This window comes from Brassica oleracea, chromosome C2 (assembly GCF_000695525.1).
Source record: "Brassica oleracea var. oleracea cultivar TO1000 chromosome C2, BOL, whole genome shotgun sequence".
NCBI lineage: Eukaryota > Viridiplantae > Streptophyta > Magnoliopsida > Brassicales > Brassicaceae > Brassica > Brassica oleracea.
In genome coordinates, this window is record NC_027749.1 from 45,311,173 (window position 1) to 45,318,680 (window position 7,508).

Sequence of the window (7,508 nt, forward strand, 5' to 3'; positions counted from 1 at the left end):
TAATAACCATTTGCGTAATATGTAGATTACGTAGTTTTAATATTTAAACATGTAATATTGATTTTAAATGTAGTTATATTTTAAGTTGGATTCAACTATTATAAATAGGACATGTTCCTAATTTAATAGCATTGATTTCGACAAAGTTGTTATTGTTTTTAGCTACCATTATCATAGAGAAAGATGTTTAAATAGGTAAAAAAATATAATATGGGTTAACGAGTTCTATACTAAGAAAACAAATAATGTCGTTTTCCTAGACCGACCACGATAATTATTTTAAGTCTATCTTAAATATTGTCCTCATTCGTAGTTCTTTCTTTTTTTTTTCCTCATTCGTAATTCTTACAACAGAGCATGAGCTTTGTGAATTATTCATACGCAGTAACGCAGACCAAAATGAACAAAAAGATCTCACAAATTTGATACGTTATTTGATTAGTCCTTTATTTCGTTATACTTGCTAGTATAATCAATCTTTTTAAAATAGTTTCTATAGAGATCGAAAATTTAAATATGAATGTAAGTATAAACTAGTTGATTATATAATCTTAATTCTTAATCAAATCTCAGCAGCGATAACTGGATAGTTCAACTATTCTAGGATATATATAAGTAGTAGTGTAGTCCTCCATATATGACTCAACTCGTGTCAGATAAAATGCATGGTGATTTTCATATACACGAGGCAACCTACAAGCTTCATGTTAGACTGAAGCTTCCTAAAATATCAATCAGAATCTGTCTGAATCTTCAGGCAGTTCTACATCATATTTCCTTGACTTTGTAAACTAGTAATTGAGATATTTAGCACTATTGACTTGAAAGTCTTTACGAGACCGAATCGTAAACTTTTTTTTTGTCTTTCAGTTTTTTTTTTGTTTTGATGACCGTGGGGTTCCCAGGCGGTAAGTCCAGACTAATCCCCACGAGGCCTTCCATCCGGGCACGCACGGTTATAGGCGGGAAGGTGGCCAAGGCGACTCGAACCCAGGGCGGACACTTCAACCGGAGTTCCAATACCACTAGGCCAAGAGCTCTTGGTTTTGTCTTTCAGTTTTTTTTCTTAACATTTCATTTGTTTTGTTAAAGCTATTCGTTCTTCACTATAATTGGTATTCTTTTTTCTTCTTTCTCTAATATTACTTTTTTCCAAAATAAAAGAACTATTTTATGTTTACTTTAACTTTTGTTTAGTAATATGGAAATATGCTTTTCATTTTAACTCGGCTTTTCAACCTCCTTTTCTGGCAACATATCTGATCATGCAAGTGTCCATATATATATATATATGTTTTTCTTTATCACTTATTTCCATGGTTTTGGCTTTGTTCTATTCTGTTGCACAAAAAACGTTTTGTTCTATTTCCAATTCCACTTCCAATTCATATTTTAAGATATGATTAATTGCATCTTTTGATACTTATATTCGATGAACCCAAGTTTTCGCGTGTTTCTTGGTATTGTTAGTAATTGGATTTTAACGTTAAAACCATTCGACTAAGTTTGTTTTGGGTAAGAACCTTCAAACTAAGTATTTAAAAAAAAAAACTTCAAACTAACGTTATTTAATGAATTAAATCCTAATATGTCATAATTATCATTACTATCGGTAAATATTTAGTTTAGGGGTTTCAATATTAAGTAAAAATAATTAAATCTAAACAATAAAATTTTTTTTTTTTTTATAATATTATCTAAAAATTAGTAACTTAAAAATTTTAAATTAGCATTTTTATTTTTTTTTGTAAATATATGAGTTTGATGTGTTTTAACATCAACATTATATATGTATAAATCAAAATTGTAAGAACCCAGAAAATATAATAAAAATTATCTAAAGATTTACTTGTAATAAAATTACTAAAAGATTAAAAATATAAAAACAAGAAAAAATAATAAAAATTATATCTTATCGAATAAAAATGTAATAATAAATCTTTCGATATTTTTTATTATTTTTATGGGTTTTTACATTTTTAATTTATACATATATAATGTTGATGTTAAAAACACATCAAACTCATAAATTTAAAAATGCTAAGTTTGAAAATTCAAGTTACTAAACTTTAGATAATATTATAAAATTTTGAATTTTTTTATATTTTAAATGGTAAAATACTTTAACTATCTTTACTTAATGTAGAAACCTCTAAACTAAAGATTTACCGGTAGTAATGGTAATTATGACCTGATAGAATTTAATTTATTAAATAAAGTTAATTTAGGGTTTTTTGTTAAATATTTAGTTTAAGGGTTTTTACTCCAAACAAACTTTAGTTGAGTGATTTTAACGTTAAAAATCCTTAGTAATTAGTAAATGACTACTAAAGGTTTAATGAAACTACTGCAGCAAACTTGAAATAAATACACGGGATAATAAGTCACACTCAACATAAGCTACTAATGTCAAAAAAAAAATGCTACTAATGAAATATCAAAGTTTGAGATGAGTTTCTGGACTTCTTTGTGTCTGTGACTCTGTGTTATTTTCTGAGTGAAATGTCGAGTAGCTTATTCTCGCGTCTATTCATTCCATCAAAAACTGCAAGATGATTTTCTGTTTATGTCCAGATTATGTTACAAAAGTTGTTGATAATAATCCTGAGATTGATGACCATTATTAACAAGAAAATTAAGTAGATAACACAAGTCTACTTGGATATTGCTATCTGAACTTTAATAATAAATTGAAAAAAAAACCCATGTTTCGCCTAATATTCAGAAGAAGCAAGAACCGGGGAGAAATTTTTTTTAAAAAAAGATCATTATCATTTCGTGTCATGGGTATTTTAGTAATTACATTAATAATGGTGTATACTAACGTGTTTTCGAGAACGTACAGATTTCGCCGTTCTATAACGGTTAATTTCAAATTTGAGATGTTTAGCACTGAGGGCAGTTTGGTAACTTCAATCAACGATTATATAAATACAAAACTATGCGTTAGATTGTTCGTCTTTCCCTAATTCTCTCTACCTGAAGGCTGAAGCGCACATGTAGTGTTTACACCTCTCGTTCTTCATCCAACGACCCTCTCGAATCTCCTCCTCTCTGGTAAAATCTACTTCTTCTAATTGCGTCGTATTTCCTCAAATCCTCCAATTTCAAATACGTTATTTAATCTGATCGGATTTCGACGGCCAGGATCGAATTCAGCGGGTGATTTTAAATCCGATCCGTCGCTCTACACGGTGCTCCTCGCCGTTGTGGTGTCGTTTAATTAACAACCTGTCGAAGTAGTAGTCGTGATCTAACGCCTCCGATTACGCTGAACTCTCCCTTTTCTGCAATTTCAGAGCCATTGGCGATGATGAGTGACTGAATATTGCGAATTCGATCAAGATTGATGATATTAGGGATTTAGATTTACTGTGATGACTCTTGCGTTTAATCATCATGAGCTTGATTAGGTAATTATAATCCAGAGTTTTGTGGTCCATATTGCGTGTAAGCTTTGTTGCTTTATTTAATCGATGAAGTGGTTAAAAGAGATTTGATCGACCTTTCTCGAAAGGCAGCTAATTACAAGTAATCAGTAATATTATCTTTGGGTTGATATCTTTTGTTTTTGTAGAGATGAATGTATCTAATTAAAGCAAATGTGTTCATTGTAATTGTCCGTATAGGCATACATAGGCAAGATATCAGATTTGTTCGTAGAGGGAAAGCAACACGTTACTTCATATCATTAGGTAACTTGTGCTTTATATTCTTAGCAATGATTTTTGTTTTGTGTATTGTTGATTTAAGTATTTTAGTTTCAGGTTGTTTTGCTGCGGAGACAAAAACGTTGGAAGACGTTTGGGTATGAGCCATGTCGAATGAAGGTTACGTCTCTGTCACTCTCACATACACAAATGTTACATAATACACGAAAATTCATATACAAACCGACAAAAAGAAAACAGAATACAAACACATAAACACAAAACGCATTCAACCACAATAAAAAAGCAGACTACAAAACACACATACGCATCGTAAAGCACAACAAAACTACAAAACACGCAAACAAAACGTCAAACACAACCTAGCGAAAAAAAAACAGAATACAAAACACTCAAAACACAGCAAAACTCGAACATACACAAAAATGATCAAAACAAAAACAGTAACTCACAAGTCACAACAGAATTTTTTTACATACCAATAAATGCAAAGTCCTAACAACTACCATATTCAATAGTGTTTATCGTACCATTTTTTCATATGATATTTGTTTCCCATGAATCAAATAATTTAGTGGTCAAGCGACTAGCTGAAAGAGGTAACTTACTCTGCTTATTTGTGATCGATGAATATATCTTCAGTTTAGGTATTGTTCTCCTAATTATTATCTCGTGAACATGTTCTTGAGCTGCAGCAAACAAAATTTTTGGAAGCAATACAGACTCCAAGGGGTTTTACTTAAGTCATACTTTGCTTATCAATTAGACTCTAATGCTTGACATGAAAGTCATTTATGTAATTAATATTCAAGCTTAACTGTTTGAAAAATTCATTCAGGTCGCATTTGTAGTCTTTGATACATTCTTATAGTAACTCATACACCACTACCAGGTTTCAAATTCCGCCTCTAAATCTCGTCTGAAGCCTGATTTTTTGTGTGTGTGTGTGGCAGTTAGTTTTTTTCTGGTCACGTTGAATTTATTAACTGGCTTTCTTTCTTCCTGCTCTACTTTCCAAGAGATTATTCTCCGTAGATGTGCACTAGATCAAGGTGATATATCTATAACCCTCTGTACAACATGTTCTGGCACATATCTTAAGTTTATCATTTATCATGTTTTAGGTAAAGGACAACAATTAAAAATTCCTTTTGTTTCACTATGATTAGGTGTGTGGGAAAGATGGTTCTTCTTCTTGGCTCTCCTATCCTGATGTTTTTACTTTTGCCTTGGATCTCTTCTTACGGTGGTTGCTAGGTATCTCCTATTGTCAAACCTTGAACAATGACCATTCATGTTTCACTCATTAATCTTGCTCCGGGGGACTTTTAGGTGACATCTTTTATTAATTGTGTGGTTATGATTTTTGAGCTAGTTAGATTCTGGCCTTGTTAAGTGACAGAGAGAACTCCAATGAACAATGGGAAATAAAGGTTTTGATTGAAGTCTTCAAGCTATTCTTTAAGATGGTGATGATGCACAACCAAATATCTCACGTGGAGTGTATGATTTTTTCTTGTCCTTTGTTGATGGTATTGTTGAGTGGGTATCTGTTATCTCATGTCTGAGTTGTGTGTTCGCTCTGTTTATTGTAGTTTGGCCTTCTTTTCAGAAATGAATCACTTACAATGAGCTGGTTGCGATCGCTCTAACCTCTCCAGATAAGTAAGAGACTTCTACCATTTTATAGGTTCAAGAGTGGGCTAGTGTAACGTTTCGAGAATTCTGACTTGGATGAATTTGTGGATGTAAGTCAAGGTAACTTGTCTTTGCGTTCTTTTCTTTTCTTTGGCAGCCACACGACTCTCTGTTGCAGATCGGCACAACTTACTGCTGCTGGATCTATAAAGGAAACATTAACAAGATTTGACCAAAACTCTCAGAAAGGTAAACTCGAGCATGTAGTTAGTAGATACGCTGATAAGATTGAAGACCCAATATAAACGTCCCAAAAGATTAGAAAGAACTATAGTTAGTGGCTTAGTGACATAGTCGGTGGAAAAAAGGAAGTTGGTATCTGATTCTCTAAATAAATCTCCATTTTTCAGAGCTATATCACTTAAGGATGCAACTTGCTTGGGATCAATTTTGAGAACTTTCGTCCACTTGGGAGAGACGATCATTTTTCTTATTACTTCTTTTAAAGGTAAGCTGTTGTTTCTTTGTCATCTAGAGTCAAATGAAATAACTCCCTCTTTAATTGTTCTCATCTTTGTCTTTCCTCATGCAGATGTTCAGATTTTTGAGTTTCAGAAGCTGTAAAGGCAAATCATCAGTCCAGCAGAACCAGTGAGAGTTGGGTAAATCTCTCTGTCTCTCTTCTCATGTATAAAACTACTTACACCAACTCACACAAACAAAAATCAAAACGTCACGAACACTCAACAAATCACAAAAAAACTAACACAAAAATACCGAATTAAAAGAATTTCACAAACACTCAACAAAATCACAAAAACTAACACAGTAAATACAGAAATAAAACTACACCATGCCACGAAATAAATTACAAAACTCGACAAAAAAAGACGCGACACGAACAAAACAAAACAACTTCACAATCACCACAAGACGAGAATTATCATGGGCACTTTTTTTTTTCTATACGAAAGACTTGTATACTTCTTATTTTCTTATTATGTTGAATGCTTCTTTTTTACTTGCTTGAGGTTTGTTGGATTTAAAAAACTTGAGTTTAATATCGTCTAAACATTGTGTAAAAAATAATTGATTCACGATTTATGAGGATATCTATCGGTTCAGTTTATATCAATTTTATTTGTTTATTTTTAAATTCAGTGCAACCATCATGTAAATGAGATTATTAATGAAATGATACTAGATCGTTGTGCGCTTCGCGCGGATTATAAATTTATAAGTAGTAATAAAATCTTGACCAATTTTTAAATTTGTTATATTAACCAAACTCCTCCATTAATAACAACATTATCTACCCATGAGGCTGCCAAATTGCATTTAAGACACTTGATGGGAGGTCTGAAGAACACGACTCTCTGAGAAGCGTCTAAGGTCAGCGGAAGAACCAAACCCTGGCTTGGAGTTAGGACCTCACACCAAATTTCAGCTTCCATTAAAGCCTTCTCATAGATAATTGCAGGGTCACTCCGTGAATGTTTAAAGCAAAACTCGTGTCACCCCTTCCAAATATGGCACATGATCCACAGAAAGGTAGACTAGCCGCTGAAGACAAAGTCTTTTTCTTACCAACAGGTGATGTCAGTTCAGGAATACAGAGTTTGACCAAGAGCCTGATTGCTTGAAAGCTAAGAAACTTGGCTGCTTCGATTTAGGTAGCGAGAAAGATAGGTTTGTGAAGGCTAAGTGGAAGAGAACGACTTCTTGATTGATGATGTGTTGGGTTTGGGGACTGGGAAGATCCGGATCGGGTTGGATCTTAGCGGTGGATCAGTGCCGTTCGCAGCTAGAATGGCTGAGAGGAACGTGACTGTAATCACTAACACGTTGAACAATGGTGGTCCGTTTAGCGATTTCATAGCTGGAAGAGGGTTGTTCCCTTTGTTCTTGAGTTTAGACCATAGTTTTCCTTTCCACGACAATGAGTTTGATCTTGTCCCCGGTTCTAGCGGGTTAGATGTTGAGGGGAAACCAGAGAAGCTAGAGTTCTTGATGTTTGATCTTGATCGGGTTTTGAAACCCGGTGGGTTGTTCTGGTTGGATAACTTTTACTGCGGTAGTCACTACAAGAAAACAGCGGTATTCTGACGGACATTCCGACGGAAAATGAAATCCTCGGAATATCCCGAGGAATTTCCGAGGAAATTCCGAGGAAACACAAAATTGGGTTTCCTCGGAAAA

At 33.4% G+C, this 7,508-nt stretch overlaps 1 long non-coding RNA gene across 13 annotated transcripts; it reads left to right on the plus strand.

Moving 5' to 3' along the window:
- Positions 1 to 2,971: 2,971 nt before the first annotated feature.
- Positions 2,972 to 6,438, plus strand: LOC106322109. 13 transcript variants are annotated; one of them, XR_001266255.1, is made up of 9 exons: positions 2,972 to 3,057; positions 3,300 to 3,413; positions 3,630 to 3,695; positions 3,768 to 4,723; positions 4,841 to 5,174; positions 5,267 to 5,429; positions 5,488 to 5,558; positions 5,720 to 5,817; positions 5,902 to 6,438. It is a non-coding gene; the product is annotated as an uncharacterized LOC106322109 (long non-coding RNA). The 13 variants fall into 13 exon arrangements; XR_001266242.1 differs by having other exon boundaries at positions 5,267 to 5,336; positions 5,467 to 5,558; XR_001266263.1 differs by having other exon boundaries at positions 5,284 to 5,336; positions 5,467 to 5,558.
- The last annotated feature ends 1,070 nt before the right edge of the window (positions 6,439 to 7,508 follow it).